This window comes from Bufo gargarizans, chromosome 4 (assembly GCF_014858855.1).
Source record: "Bufo gargarizans isolate SCDJY-AF-19 chromosome 4, ASM1485885v1, whole genome shotgun sequence".
NCBI classification, from domain to species: Eukaryota; Metazoa; Chordata; class Amphibia; order Anura; family Bufonidae; genus Bufo; species Bufo gargarizans.
The window spans coordinates 356034697-356051014 of record NC_058083.1 but is presented as its reverse complement, the minus strand read 5'-3'; positions in this window follow the sequence as shown (position 1 = coordinate 356051014).

Sequence of the window (16318 nt, the reverse complement as noted above, 5' to 3'; positions counted from 1 at the left end):
GGTGTTGATATTGACCATATATTTATTGCTAAAACTGTTATGTGATTTTATTGGCATTTAAATAAACAATACTATTTATGGGAATTTACTTTGCTCATTCTTTGTGGCGTTCAGATATTAGTTCTTGAGTATCCCAGTCACTGCGGTAATTGCAGATTTAGACCTTATGGTGTTATATTAGAAGTTATCTACAGTCAACAAAGAGCCTCTCCAGTCTAACATTTCCAAATCCAAAATACCACAGTGACATTCCCTGTAATTTTTTATTAATCATTCCAATAATAGGGCATCTTAAGAGTCCTGTATTGTTATTGTCACTACCTCAACAAGTCGGGAGTGGGTAATTGCAATGCGCCCCCTCCTTTACTTGGAAGCTTCACATTTCCACTCAATCACATTTAATTTCATCCATTGACCTCCCTTGGATGTGGTATCCCTTTCTCAGGCTCCCTCTCAGGCCTGGAACCCTGATTCCCTGCTACCTGTGATCACCAGGGTAGGCGCAGAAAAGAACATCAAAAGTTGATAGAGAAGATATCCAACTGGATCGTGGACATCACGGGGACGTGCAAAATGTTTGAGCAGTATGTGTGCACACGCCTACATGTACTGACTGATGGGTCTTCCCCCTTCTACTTCTGTGTCTCCAAATTGGGCACATGGCCTGAGATTGCCCTTTACGCCTTGGAGGTGCTGGCCTGCCCTGCAGCCAGTGTCTTGTCTAAACGTTGTTTAGCACGACTGGAGGGGGTTATCACAGGTTATATTTCCCAATGTTTTGGAGTGTACCCTAATTAAAAATAAATAAAAAATGTAAACCAAAAAGCAATGTAGGCTACCTCCTCCACCGCCACTTCCACCTACCCCCCCACATGCACCGCCTCCTCAACCTCCTACTCCATATGGACCTTGTCCTCCTAGATCAAGATTCTTATTTTTATTTTTACGTATTTTATGTTGTTTAAAGTTGGGCCCTCTCTCCTTCTGTACCAGTTTGTAACTCATCTTGCTTATGATTAGTATGATTAGTGCAATTGTCTGTATTATGTATGTGCACCCCTTATCATACGTACAGTGCCATGGAATAAATGGTGCTTTAATAATAAATAATAATAATAATTTAAAGTCATTTCCCTATCCACATTTGTTTGCAGAGCACTTGCCATGCTCTTAACCACATTTTGATGCCATTTGCAGCCCTTTCCATGAGTTTTTTAGAGCCATTTTAGTGCTCCAAAACTTTTTTGTGAAGTTCGGCCGAACCCATCGAACCCGAACATCCGGGTGTCCTCTCAATTCTAGTTCAAGAGTATACACGTCACAAGCAAACAGGTGGAATTGCGCTTGCTGTGAAGGCCCAACAAAGGTGCCCTGATTTCCATTTGAAAATGTATGGAAACCTGTTTTTCATCAAGCCGCCGGAGGAGGTGAACATGGCCATTTGCCTAATCTGTGGGCAGAAGGTGAAGCGTGGACAGGGTGCCAAAGTTGGCACCACGGCCCTGCATCAACACATGCAGTGTCACCATAGAGTGGCCTAGGAAAACCGTGGCTCTGATGTAGTGTTCCAGCCTGCTGCAGCAACTGCTACATCACCCAGTGCCCCACACCCCTTTTTTCTGCAGTAAAGGCTCCACAACCTCAGCAGAAGGAAGCTGTGTTTCATTTCCATCATTTACTGCTCCTGATGCTCCTGCTCCGCCTCCTCCTAGTCCCCATCAGTCATTTTGTCAGCAATCGATCAGGTGCACAGCACAACCTTTTTTGGTCTGAGGCCGCATTGTCACATTGCTCTATTTCAAGGACTAGCAAATAAGAGGACGGCGCTCCCTGGTTATTACTACCTCCTGTCAGTTACAAGCACCATGCAATAACCAGTAAGCATTTTCCCTTACTAGTAGGGAAAGCAGTGTGGCAATGTGAACATGTGTTGTTTCCCGAGGTTCCAGTCCGGGACTTGAGGCATGCTCATGTCCAGGGATCCTATTTAATCCTGCTACTGGATCTTGGGTGTGTCTCACTCTGGAGAGTCTGTGTGCAGCAGAGGCCTGGGAAGGCTCTGTACAAGTGGGTTCAGCAGAGCTGGCTGAGGAGCCATGGGGCTTGGTGTTAGCCTGAACTTTGGGGGACTCTGCGAGGTCTTGGAATCGGTGGTCGCTAGGCCAGAGTCAGGAGGACTTCTGGACCACAATCCCCCAAAAGGTACTGGACTTTGTTAAAGCCTGGATGTGCTGGGTTGTTAGGCTGGGAAAAGCCGCATGTTCTTCCTGTGTGTGAACGGGGCTTTCAGTGAGGTAGGGAGTCATCATGTTTAGTTAGAGCCCAGCCTGGCAGGTGTTTTATTTGTATTGCTTGTTTTGGTTTTGCTGAGCTGCCAAATAAAAGCAATATTTGGCCCCTAACCCTGTGGTCGATGAGGATCATTGTGAGAATGACCCCCAAATAAGAGACAATCCCTTACAATTGGTGGAGGATGTGTGCATTTTGTCCATGAGAGAAGGGCAACGTGCTTTGGGCAATGACGAGACAGCAGGTGCGGCTGAAAGCTGTTCTTTGCCATGTGTGGAGTTAACCCCTTAAGGACACAGCCTTTTTACACCTTAGGACCAGGCCATTTTTTGCAAATCTGACCAGTGTCACTTTAAGTGCTGATAACTTTAAAACGCTTTGACTTATCCAGGCCGTTCTGAGATTGTTTTTTCGTCACATATTGTACTTCATGACACTGGTGAAGTGAAGTTAAAAAAATATTTTTTTTGCACCAAAAAATACCTAATTTAACAAATTTTTGGAAAAATTAGCAAATTTCAAAGTTTCAGTTTCTCTACTTCTGTAATACATAGTAATACCCCCAAAAATTGTGATGACTTTACATTTCCCATATGTCTACTTTATGTTTGAATTGTTTTGGGAATGATATTTTATTTTTTGGGGATGTTATAAGGCTTAGAAGTTTAGAAGCAAATCTTGAAATTTTTCAGCAATTTACAAAAACAACATTTTTAGGGACCAGTTCAGGTCTGAAGTCACTTTGCGAGGCTTACATAATAGAAACCACCCAAAAATGACCCCATCTAAGAAACTACACCCCTCAAGGTATTCAAAACTAATTTTACATACGTTGTTAACCCCATTAGGTGTTGCACAAGAGTTATTGGCAAATGGGGATGAAATTTGAGAATTTCTTTTTTTTGTCAAATTTTTTATTTTAACCCATTTTTTCCACTAACAAAGCAAGGGTTAACAGCCAAACAAGACTGTATCTTTATTGCCCTGACTCTGCCATTTACAGAAACACCCAATATGTGGCCGTAAACTACTGTACGGCCACACAGCGGGGCGTAGAGTGAAAGGTGCGCCGTTTGGTTTTTGGCGGGCTGATTTTTATGGACTGGTTTATTTACACCATGTCCCATTTGAAGACCCCTGATGCACCCCTAGAGTAGAAACTCCCTAAAAGTGACCCCATCTAAGAAACTACACCCCTCAAGGTATTCAAAACTGATTTTACATACGTCATTAACCCTTTAGGTGTTGCGCAAGAGTTATTGGCAAATGGGGATGAAATTAGCAAATTTAATTTTTTTGTCTAATTTTCCATTTTAACCCATTTTTTCCACTAACAAATCAAGGGTTAACAGCCAAACAAGACTGTATCTTTATTGCCCTGACTCTGCCGTTTACAGAAACACCCAATATGTGGCCGTAAACTACTGTACGGCCACACAGCGGGGCGTAGAGTGAAAGGTGCGCCGTTTGGTTTTTGGAGGGCTGATTTTTATGGACTGGTTTATTTACACCATGTCCCATTTGAAGCCCCCTGATGCACCCCTAGAGTAGAAACTCCCTAAAAGTGACCCCATTTTGGAAACTACGGGATAAGGTGGCATTTTTTTGGGGACTATTTTTAGGGTAAATATGATTTTTGGTTGCTCTATATTACATTTTTGTGACGCAAGGTTACCAAAAATTGAAATTCTGAAATTTCATCTCCATTTGCCATTAACTGTTGAGGAACACCTAAAGGGTTAATGAAGTTTGTATAATCAGTTTTGAATACCTTGAGGGGTGTAGTTTCTTAGATGGGGTCAGTTTTGGGGAGTTTTTACTCTAGGGTACATCAGGGGGGCTTCAAAAGGGACATGGTGTCAATAAAAAAGGCCATCAAAATCGGCCCTCCAGAAACCATGTCGGTCCTTTCCTTTTGCGGCCTCCCTTTTACTGATACAGCAGTTTACGACCACAAATGTGGTGTTTCTGTGAACTGCAGTATCAGGGTAATAAATATTAAGTTTTGTTTGGTTGTTAACCCTTGTTTTATTACCGGAAAAAACTGATTGAAATGGAAAAGTGCCAAAAATAGCGGTTTTGGCACCGTTTTTTTATTTTTATTTTTTACTGTGTTAATCTGGGGGGTTAGGTAATGGGATATTTATATAGAGGAGATTTTTACGGACGCGGCAATACCTAATAAGTCTACTTTTTTTTTTTACAATTATTTAGGTTTTTGATACAAATCTTTTTTTGGGTATCTCTAAAGTCTAAGGGTCATTTTTTATTTTTTTTATCCAATTATCTCATGTGGGGACTCATTTTTTGCGGGATGAGCGGACGGTTTTATTGGCACTATTTTGGGGGCTATATGACTTTTTTATCGCTTGCTATTAAACTTTTTGTTATGTAAGGTGACAAAAAAATTATTTTTTTGCACCTATTTTTTATTTTTTTTTGACCGTGTTAATCTGGGGGGTTGGGTCATGGGGTATTTTTATAGAGGAGATTCTTACGGACGCGGCAATACCTGATAAGTCAACTTTTTTTACAATTATTTTGGTTTTAGACTATATTATATTTTTTGATTCAAATTTTTTTGGGGGTATTTCTAAAGTCTAAGGGTCATTTTTGTGTAAAAAAAAAAAAAATTATCCAATTATCTCATGTGGGGGCTCATTTTTTGTGGGATGAGCGGACGGCTTTATTGGCACTTTTTGGGGGGCTATATGACTTTTTGATCGCTTGCTATTAAACTTTTTATTATGTAAAGTGACAAAAAAAAAACTTTTTTTGCACCTTTTTTTTTTTTTTTCCTTGACCGTGTTAATCTGGGGGGTTAGGTCATGGGGTAGTTTTATAGAGGAGATTATTACCGACGCGGCGATACCTAATATGTCTACTTTTAATAAATTATTTTAGTTTTTTTGGGGTGTCTCAAGTCTGAGAACCAGTTTTTTTATCCGATGTCAGTGCTAAATTGGGATATAAATTTAGTACTCCATGGAAGTGTGATACTCCCTGAAGCAACCGTCAATGCAGAGGCCCGGATGATCGGGGCAAGTGTCGCACTGAGTAGTTGTGTCCTTCCGTATCCCCCTCCTGCGACACACTCTGCACTTTTTTTGGGTTCGTCCCTTCTTTCCAGTATGGGGGACCACACCTGGAAAGTGTTGGCCAGGGACGATCCGGGCACCTACAGTTCCCGAGGTACTCCGGCCTGCTCTTTCCCGGTCCGAAAAGATCAGGGCCTTGAGGACTGCCTCATAGAACTGGAGGAATGTCCCTGTGCTGCCAGCGCTTCAGGATAGTACAAAAGAGTTGTACATGGCAACCTGCACCAAGTAGACCGCAACTTTTTTGTACCATGCCCGGGTTTTGCGCATGGCGTTATATGGCTTGAGGACTTGATCAGAGAGATCAACTCCTCCCATATACCGATTGTAAGCGACGATACAATCGGGCTTGAGGACCGTTGCCGCGGTACCTCGCACAGGGACAGGGGTGATGCCGTTACCATGAATTGTGGACAGCATAAGGACATCCCTCTTGTCCTTATACCTGACCAGCAACAGGTTTCCAGTGGTAAGGGCACGGGTCTCACCCCTGGGGATAGGTACCTGGAGGGGGTGGGCAGGGAGGCTGCGTTGATTTTTCCGCACGGTCCCACAAGCGGACGTGGATCTGGCGGCAATGGACTGGAACAAGGGGATACTGGTATAAAAGTTATCCACGTAAAGGTGGTAACCCTTATCCAGCAGTGGGTACATAAGGTCCCACACAAGTTTCCCGGTAACACCCAGAGTGGGGGGACATTCTGGGGGTTGAATCCGGGAATCTCGCCCCTCGTATACACGAAATTTGTAAGTGTACCCTGAGGTACTCTCACAAATTTTGTATAGCTTCACGCCATACCTCGCCCGCTTGGAGGGCACATACTGGCGGAAAATGAGTCTCCCCTTGAACGCAATGAGAGACTCATCAACCGAGACCTCTCTTCCAGGTACATAGGCCTCCATGAATTTGGCCCCAAAGTGATCGATGACCGGCCGTATCTTGTACAGACGGTCATGGGCAGGATCACCTCGGGGGGGACATGCTGCATTATCGGAATAATGCAGACATTTCCGGATGGCCTCAAACCGGGAGCGTGTCATGGCTGTACTGTAAAGTGGGGCCTGGTATAGGACGTCCCCACTCCAGTACAGCCTGACACTGGGTTTTTTGACCAGGCCCATATGCAGCACGAGGCCCCAAAATGTCCTCATTTCGGCTGCACTGACCGGCGCCCAGCCACCGGGCCTGGCCAAAAAGGAGCCCGGGTGTTGAGCGACGAACTGTTGGGCGTACAGATTCGTTTGCTCCACCATCAGATTTACCAGTGGGTCACTGAAAAAATGACAAAAAAAGTCATATTCAGTGTAGCCCACTGTGGAAATCTGGATTCCTGATTGGCCTACAAAATCAGGAATCACAGGCTCGTATCGCTCTGGGCTACACCAGACAAGTTCACCGGCAGGGGGCTCCGGTGGATTTAACTGGTGGGCTGGGAAACCAGTACGAGCCCCAGAGCTGCTCGTACTAGTGTGGGCCACAGGGTCCCTAACATGGCGGTCCCCTTGCTCCGCCTGGCGGCGTCTCCGCCGCCTTGGGGGCTCATCATCATCGCTAGATGATGAGGAGGATGCGGATGACAACAGGAATGTGGGGTCATCCTCATCCTCACTGGGACTCTCGGAGTCAGAGGCAATCTGGGCGTATGCCTCCTCGGCCGAGAACGTCCGGCGGGCCATAGGGGAGTGTGTGTCTGCGTGTATATGTGCGTGTGTGTAACTCTTTATTTTGTGTGCGTGTGTGTGGGGGCACGGGTGTTCACGAACTCACCCTAAAACTAACAGAAAAAAAATAAAATAAACTAACTAAAAAAAGGGCAAAAAATGTGGGGAAAAAATTCAAAACCGCTGATCAACCGTCCGAAGTTGATCAGCGGTGGGGTGTGCGATGCGCTAACAGTGGCCGGACACTAAGTGCCGGCCACAGTCAGCGTACACGAAAAAAAAAATATGCACCCCAAAAAAGGTGGGGGGGGGGGGCAAGTGGCAGCACCCCTGGGGGGTCTAGGGTCACACAGCTGTGCTGTGGACCCCAGACACCCTAACTTAGGGTGATGCAATCAAAGTTCAGAAACTAACTTTCCCTTTTTTTTCCCTGCCTAAACCAAACTTTCCCTAGCCGTCCCTATGTACCTGATGGGGTCCTGGGGGGCACAGATCGGGTCCTGGGGGGCACAGATCGGGTGCAGCAGACACGTGCAGGCAGCTCCTCTCTCCTCCGGCTCCGGAACACAAAAGGAGGAGGAGAGGAGCGCCTGCCTCTTTTGAATCTGCCGCCGGACCGCCCACAGACCAATCAGAAAGCGATCCTGAGTGGTGATGTCACCATCACCACTCAGGATCGCTGGATGGTGATTGGTGGGTGAAATCACACTACCATCACCATCCTGTTCCGGGTTATCGGGACTTCAGGGACCCGAATAACCCGGAAACGCAGAAAACCGCAGGTCTGAATTGACCTGCGGTTTTCTGCGATCGCATACATGGGGGGGTCACCGGACCCCCCTGCGCATTTGCTCCAAGTGCCTGCTCAATGATTTGAGCAGGCACGGGGTTCCGATCACCGCCCGCCGTGCGGCGGTGATCGAAAATGCACAGGGCGTACATGTACGCCCTGTGTCCTTAAGTACCAAGGCACAAGGGCGTACCTGTACGCCCTATGTCCTTAAGAGGTTAAAGGACATGAAGCTTTTTTTTGTCCAGTGGAGCAGGTGCTGCTCATAAGAGTGTGGACTATTTTGCTGTGGTGCAAGTAAAACTGCAGTGAATTAAAGGGCCAGTAGCCCAGTAAAAGTGGACTTGAGTGGCTGAAAGTTTTTCCTCCTACTATGGGTTTCGGGCAAGAGTATGTCCAGCTGCGCTGGCACAGCAGGCAGAAGAAATTGCCACAGCAATTGGCTACACTAAAAATGAATTGTTTGTTTTGGTTTTGCTGAGGTGCCAAATAAAAGCAATGTTTGGCCCCTAACCCTGTGGTCGATGAGGATCATTGTGAGAATGACCCCCGAATAAGAGACAATCCCTTACAGCAGTTATTGGTTAACACTTTAATAACCAGGCCTGAACTGACACTTTTTTTTTGTGATTGAGCGCACGTGGTGGTTAGAACAGTTGTGACTTTTTTATGTGTTGGGATTACGAAAATGATTTTTGCAACAATTTTTCACTTGACACACAGGGACTTATAAGTTATTTTTTAGTTTTATTTGGGGGAAACTGTACAAAACTTTTTTTTTTTATATATATTTTTTTAACTGCCACCAAAATTATTATAATTAACAGGGGAGGAGGAGAAGCTGGAGGAACTACAGGGTGATGAGAAAGACGAATCAGATGACCCAGACACACCGTGGAAGTATGCAGTGGAGATGGAGGCAGGGAGTCCCTCCGAGTCACAAATAGCTCGATGCATGTTCACTTGCATTCGTAGTGACAGCCGAATTGTCAACCCTTTGGCAGAGGGATGACGACTAGTTCTCCACAATATTAGACCCTCGCTACTGATCCAAAATGGGGGCTTTTTTTGCACCTGGTGAGTTGGAGGACAAATTGAACTACTATCCAGTTATCCTATGCAGTCATGTGCGCCATCGCCATTCTTCACTAAAGTCTGACGGGGTAACCTCTGTGCTGACGTTCCACTGCCATGGCTGCTGGGAGGGCAGGAGCAGTACCAGCTCCATCAGCAGCAACTTAAGTCTAGAGTTTCTGATGAGAAGTTTTCTTCATCCGCCTAGTGAAGAAACTACTCACCAGCAGCAGCTAGAAATGGAGCAGAACCTGAACCAGCAGGTGGTGGCATACTTTGACTGCACCCCATATCAAAGATCCCCTGGACTACTGGGCAGCCAAACTCTATTTATAGCCGCAACTGGCTGAGTTTGCCATGGACTAGCTTTCCTGCCTGGCCAGTAGTGTCGCATCAGAGCGGGTGTTTAGTGCGGCGGGGCCCATAGTTACCCCAAGGAGAACTTGCCTTGTCACCCAAAAATATGGAAAAACTGATGTTTTGCGAAGGCCTGGATAAGCCAGGAAACACACCAGTGTGAAAACACACCAGTGCTTGATGCATCAGACTAGATCATCCATTGTGCCACACACAAACTTTGTGAAAAGAGACCTGTTTCTTCTGGCTACCTGGTTTAGCTGCTATTCTGATGCTGTCACCCTCCTGATGCCACCCACCTGCTGCCATGTGATCCTACTGCCACCCAACTTCTTGTGCTGGTACTAGCTAAGATTTTGCCCCCCACCTCCCCACTCTGTCACTGGGCCACTCTGTGGTCTCCTCATGCTGCTGCCACCTCACCACTCTGTGGTCTACTCATGCTGCTGCCACCTCAACAGTGTCACTTGGCCACTCTGTGTTTTTCTCATGCTGCTGCTAACTCAACACTCTGTGGTCTCCTCATGCTGCTGCCACCTCACCACTTTGCCACTGGGCCACTCTGTGGTCTCCTCATGCTGCTGCCACCGCAACACTCTGCCCCTGGGCCACTCTGTAGTCTCCTTATGCTGCTGCAAACTCAACACTCTGTGGTCTCCTCAAGCTGCCGTCTCACCACTATGTCATTGGGCCACTCTGTGTTCTCCTCATGCTGCTGCCACCTCACCACTCGGTCACTGAGCCACTCTGTGGTCTCTTCATGCTGCTGCCACCTCGACACTCTACCCCTGGGCCACTCTGTGGTCTCCTTATGCTGCTTTAAACTCAATGCTTGTGGTCTACTCATGCTGCTGCCACCTCAATAGTGTCACTTGGCCACTCTGTGTTTTCCTCATGCTGCTGCCAACTCAACACTCTGTGGTCTCCTCATGCTGCTGCCAACTCAACACTCTGTGGTCTCCTCATGCTGCTGCCACCTCACCACTCTGTCACTGGGCCACTCTGTGGTCTCCTTATGCTGCTGCCACCTCAACACTCTGCCCCTGGGCCATTCTGTGGTCTCCTTATGCTCCTGCAAACTTAACACTCTGTGGTCTCCTCATGCTGCTGCCTCACCACTATGTCATTGGGCCACTGTAACGGTCGTGTACACACACACACAGGGGGGAGGATTGTGACCACTGCGTTCCACCCTCACCCCTGGCCCTGCCTACTTGCTTCGCAAGTCCTAATGACAGGTGACAACTGGACAGAAATGCCTAGCTTGGAATATGTACTGGGAGGACAGATAAACAACAGAGAGTGAACGGACCAAGTGAATACCAGAAGAGCAACAAAGTACAAATGGAGCAAGCAAATAGTCAGGAGAAGCTGGGGTCATAAATACCAGGAGAATTGTGAAGTACCAAAGGAGTCAGCAGAGGATTGTCAGGAAATACCTGGGGTCTGAATACCAGGAGAGCAGCACAGTACAGAAGGAGCATGCAGAGGATCGTCAGGAGATACACAGAGGGTAAGTATGTCAGGTATGCAAAATCACAGGAGAACCTAAATAACAGGCAACCTGTGTCCAGCAGGCTGCCTGTTTAAATACTGAGTAGCGGGAGTCATGTGATGTGGCCAACATGACATGACTTGCCCTGCTGTTCATGGCTAAGCACCGAGTGCCCAGCTCGGTGCTCAGGCTTCATCTGGTTGCTAGGGGAACCGAGGACACCGGCCGCGTCCTTGCTCCTGTACAGAGGCAGGGCGCTGTCGGCACTGCAGAGAGTCAGTGCGTCGGCGGCACCCCGTGACAGCCACTCTGTGTTCTTCTCATGCTGCTGCCAACTCAACACTCTGTGGTCTCCTCATGTTGCTGCCAACTCAACAGTCTGTGCCTGGTCCACTCTGTAGTCTCTTAATCCTGCTGCCACCTCAACACTCTGTGGACTTCTCATGCTGTTCTCACTCTCCCTACTCTATGACGAGGCCTACCCCTGGTTGGTATTGCACACCATCAATTTCAGGTGAGTCTACTCTTTCTAGCCTTGCTGCTACCGGGCTAATATTTTTATACCTGGTGATCACTCTATATTTATCCCAGCTTAGGCATTCCTTTGTGGTAGGATTTTTTACACTCAGGCAATGCGGTCAGTGTTACAGAGACTCATCTTTTATATGAATAACTTACTCAATATAATTTAAATATGTTGTAATTACAATGTACTGAGATATGTCTATTACTTCTTTGATGTGTGTGCAGCGCCAGGATGTTGTTTTTTCTGTCATTCTCCTTCACTTTTTAATGGCTTATTTTATAAAAAATCTTTTAATTATGTTACAATAACATATTTTTATAATGGTACTGTGTGAGCTCAGTTTTCAGTTTTTTTTTGCTGGGTCTTTCACACTATAGTAGGATCTTAAGCTGTTGCATGGTTCTTCACACTGGAATTATTATGGTCAGTTTTGGTCCCATAACTGACCAAATGAGTTAAGTGTGAAGTGATTTTAAGGCCCCTTTCACACGAGTGAGTATGCACCCGTGCAATAAAAACTGAACAACTGAGCGCAATCGTAAACAAAACTGAATGTACTTGCTTGTAAAATCGCACATTTTTTATTAAACGTATCCACGATGCATCTGAACCTAATCTGCGCATCTGCAATGGGCCTAAGAGTGATGCCTGTCATCTGCGTGTCATACTGACTCACAGTACTGTTTCACTAACACAGCGGACTCCCTATGCATATTTATGCAAGGTATAGTCTTCTATATCACTATACAGGCTCTCTGCAGCCAGGAAATAGCCGTTTTTAATGTGATTCTTCCCAAATAAATTCAGATCAAATCAAATCTTTTTGAAAAATTTGACAAACCGACCAAATCGAAATTTTTGAGAAATTCACTCATCTTAAATTTTTATATTTATTCTCATTCCACTTTTGAAAGTTCTTCATTGTTTTTATTGTTTTTAGAGCATATACTACAGGACACATTTTTCATTCTCTGTTTTAGTTTGTCCCTCCCACCATTCCAATAGCCATATCTTTTGAAAATCTTCCATTCATATAGCCATATGAGGGCTTAATTTTGGGGATAAGTTGTACTATTTAAGAGAAATTTACCATGTCTGTTTTGGAAAATGGGGAAAAAAAAAAATCTTTGTGGGGTTTTGGACATCACGGCATTCACTGCATACTAAAAATGTCATAATGTCCTAATTCTGCGGCTTAATACAAATACGGCACTACCGAACTTAAATATTGTTTCTTTTTTATCTACTTCTTTGAAAAAAAATAAAACCTTTCAGAAAATCAATATTTTCTTTGCATCGCCATTTTCTGACAGCTATAACTTTTTTTCTACAGAGCTGTATGATGGCTTTTTTTTTTTTGCGGAACAAAATTTAGATTTTATTAGTACAATTTTGTGGTACTTATGACTTTTTGATCACTGTTATTCAAATTTTTGGGGGGAAAACTGACCCAAAAAATTCTAATTGTGTGTTTTTTTATCTTTCTATTACGGCGATCAGCGCACATGAAATTTCTATTAACATTTTAATAGACATTTTTTAACAAGGCAATAACTAATATGTTTTCTTGTTTATATATTTTTATATGTAAAATTGGGAAAGGGGGTGATTTAAATTTTTTTTTATTTTTTTTTACAGTGACAACTTTTAACCCCCTTAGAGGGCTAGAATCCAGCCAGCTGTCTGCTGTATGATACAGCCAGCACCTGCTGCTTATGGAGCTGGCTCTGCGCAGCAGCCCGTTCCATACATTCCTTCAGCCACCATGATGTATGGTATAGCTGATTTTATAACAATTCATGATGAATGAATTTGTATCGAAGTTCGACAAATCAACCAAATCAAATTTTTCAACGTATATATGCTGGTTTAATTAATTTGAACAATCCCTCCCCCCCAAAAAAAAAAATCATTTCTAACCATGTAGATATAAAATAAATAGAAATGGACAATTGAGGCCAAATACTTAAAAGGGTTATCCAATATCAATAACTGCCCACCATGTGCTGTGCCCCTCCCTGGGAATATACTTACTTGGGTCCCCGCTCCCTGCGCCTCTCCTGGTCCCCGTACCGGCACTGCTACTTCTCCCTGTACACAGATGAAAACATCTGGTTTCGGGGGATAGGGGGTGACAGCACCGACACCGAATGTTTTCATCCATGTGGGGGGCCAGGACAAAAGTAGGGGGGGGCAGCTATAGTAACAAAACATTTACACAAGTACGCTTAGAAATGCTGCGATACTTTACCCAATACCTAAAACCGCAACAGGAAAGAAATGTCCTGCTGTCTGTGGTTTAAAAAAAAAAAAAAAAAATCACCCAGATTTCAACATGTCCTAGCTGCCTGTGTATGACACTTTTATAGGGAGCGGGATCTGTGGATGACACTGTTATGGGGGGGGGGGGGGAATCTGTGCATGACACATACCGTATATAGCATTTTATGCTATATGTGTCATCCACAGATACACCCCCTATGACAGTGTCATCCCCATTTCCCCCTCCATAACAGTGTCATCCACAGATCCCCCTCCCTGCCAATCACAGGAGTGTGCATTTGACATTTCTAAACTGTAATCCATATCCTGCAGTAACTTAAACTTTGAATCAGGATTCAGCGGCCGCTCATCTCTAGTAGTACCTTAACCTTACACCACTCGGCTAGCTTCGATAACAGGGCTACAGTCTACAGGTACTGCCTGTTAGTTATTACCGAGCGAGTGCCAATTTCTGCAGGTCAGAGCAGACGGATTACAGTATAGAAGAAATATAAACTCCTGTGAGCGGTCCAGACCAGTGGCAGATCCAGAGCCTGGTCTTGGGAGGGGCACTTCCAGATTATTTTCTGTCCGCCGCCACAGAACAAGGGTGCTTATAGAACTATGAAAACTTACAATTACTTGGCTTGGCCCTTAGGGATCTTGGACACCACTTCCACACTTTGGCCGGGGGCTCGGCGGAGCTGATGTTGTGCTTTATCCTAATAATAAAGATTTCATAATAAGGATTTGGAGAAGGGGCAGAGGTATAGCGGAGCAAGGAGAGGCTGGTGCTGCTACTAGGGGCGAGTTACCACGGGCGAGTAATAAAGCCCACCATAATGCCCCTCCCCCCAGTAGAATAATTCTTCTTATAATGTGACAGTGCAAAAAATACCCCCTTGTAATGCCCCTAGTTGAGCTAATGTCCCCCATAATGTGTCAGTATAAAATACCCCTATATAGTGCCCCCAGGAAATGCCCCAATAGTGCTCCTCTCCCCCTTCCTCCTAGTGCCCCCCATAATGTACCAGTATAAAATTCCCCATATATCGTGCCCCAGTAGATGCCCTCAGTGTCCCCAATAATTTGCAAGTATAAAATCCCCCTTCTTAGTGCCCCCCGTAGATGACCCTATAGTACTCCTCTCCCACCTTCCCCATAGTACCCACCATGTGTCCCAGTATAAAATTCTACTGTACAGAGCCCCCCATATAAAATACCCCTTCTTTGTGGCCTCAGTAGATGCCCCTAGAGTGCCCACCAATAATGTGCCAGAAATAAGTGCCCCCAATAACGTGCCAGTAATAAGCCCCCCATCACGTGCCAGTAATAAGCCCCCATCACGTGCCAGTAATAAGCCCCCATCACGTGCCAGTAATAAGCCCCCATCACGTGCAAGTAATAAGCCCCCATCATGTGCCAGTAATAAACCCCCCATCACGTGCCAGTAATAAGCCCCCCATCATTGTGCCAGTAATAAGCCCCCCAATGTGCCAGTAATAAGCCCCCCATCATGTGCCAGTAATAAGCCCCCCATCATGTGCCAGTAATAAGCCCCCCATCATGTGCCAGTAATAATCCCCCCCAATGTGCCAGTAATAAGCCCCCCCAATGTGCCAGTAATAAGCCCCCCCAATGTGCCAGTAATAAGCCCCCCATCATGTGCCAATAATAATCCCCCCATCATGTGCCAGTAATAATCCCCCCATCATGTGCCAGTAGTAATCCCCCCATCATGTGCCAGTAATAAGCCCCCATCATGTGCCAGTAATAAGCCCCATCATGTGCCAGTAATAAGCCCCCATCATGTGCCAGTAATAAGCCCCCATCATGTGCCAGTAATAAGCCCCCATCATGTGCCAGTAATAAGCCCCCATCATGTGCCAGTAATAAGCCCCCATCATGTGCCAGTAATAAGCCCCCCATCATGTGCCAGTAATAAGCCCCCCCATCATGTGCCAGTAATAAGCCCCCCCATCATGTGCCAGTAATAAGCCCCCCCATCATGTGCCAGTAATAAGCCCCCCATCATGTGCCAGTAATAAGCCCCCCCATCATGTGCCAGTAATAAGCCCCCCATCATGTGCCAGTAATAAGCCCCCCCATCATGTGCCAGTAATAAGCCCCCCCATCATGTGCCAGTAATAAGCCCCCCCATCATGTGCCAGTAATAAGCCCCCCCATCATGTGCCAGTAATAAGCCCCCCCATCATGTGCCAGTAATAAGCCCCCCCATCATGTGCCAGTAATAAGCCCCCCCATCATGTGCCAGTAATAAGCCCCCCCATCATGTGCCAGTAATAAGCCCCCCCATCATGTGCCAGTAATAAGCCCCCCCATCATGTGCCAGTAATAAGCCCCCCCATCATGTGCCAGTAATAAGCCCCCCCATCATGTGCCAGTAATAAGCCCCCCCATCATGTGCCAGTAATAAGCCCCCCCATCATGTGCCAGTAATAAGCCCCCCCATCATGTGCCAGTAATAAGCCCCCCCATCATGTGCCAGTAATAAGCCCCCCCATCATGTGCCAGTAATAAGCCCCCCCATCATGTGCCAGTAATAAGCCCCCCCATCATGTGCCAGTAATAAGCCCCCCCATCATGTGCCAGTAATAAGCCCCCCCATCATGTGCCAGTAATAAGCCCCCCCATCATGTGCCAGTAATAAGCCCCCCCATCATGTGCCAGTAATAAGCCCCCCCATCATGTGCCAGTAATAAGCCCCCCCATCATGTGCCAGTAATAAGCCCCCCCCATCATGT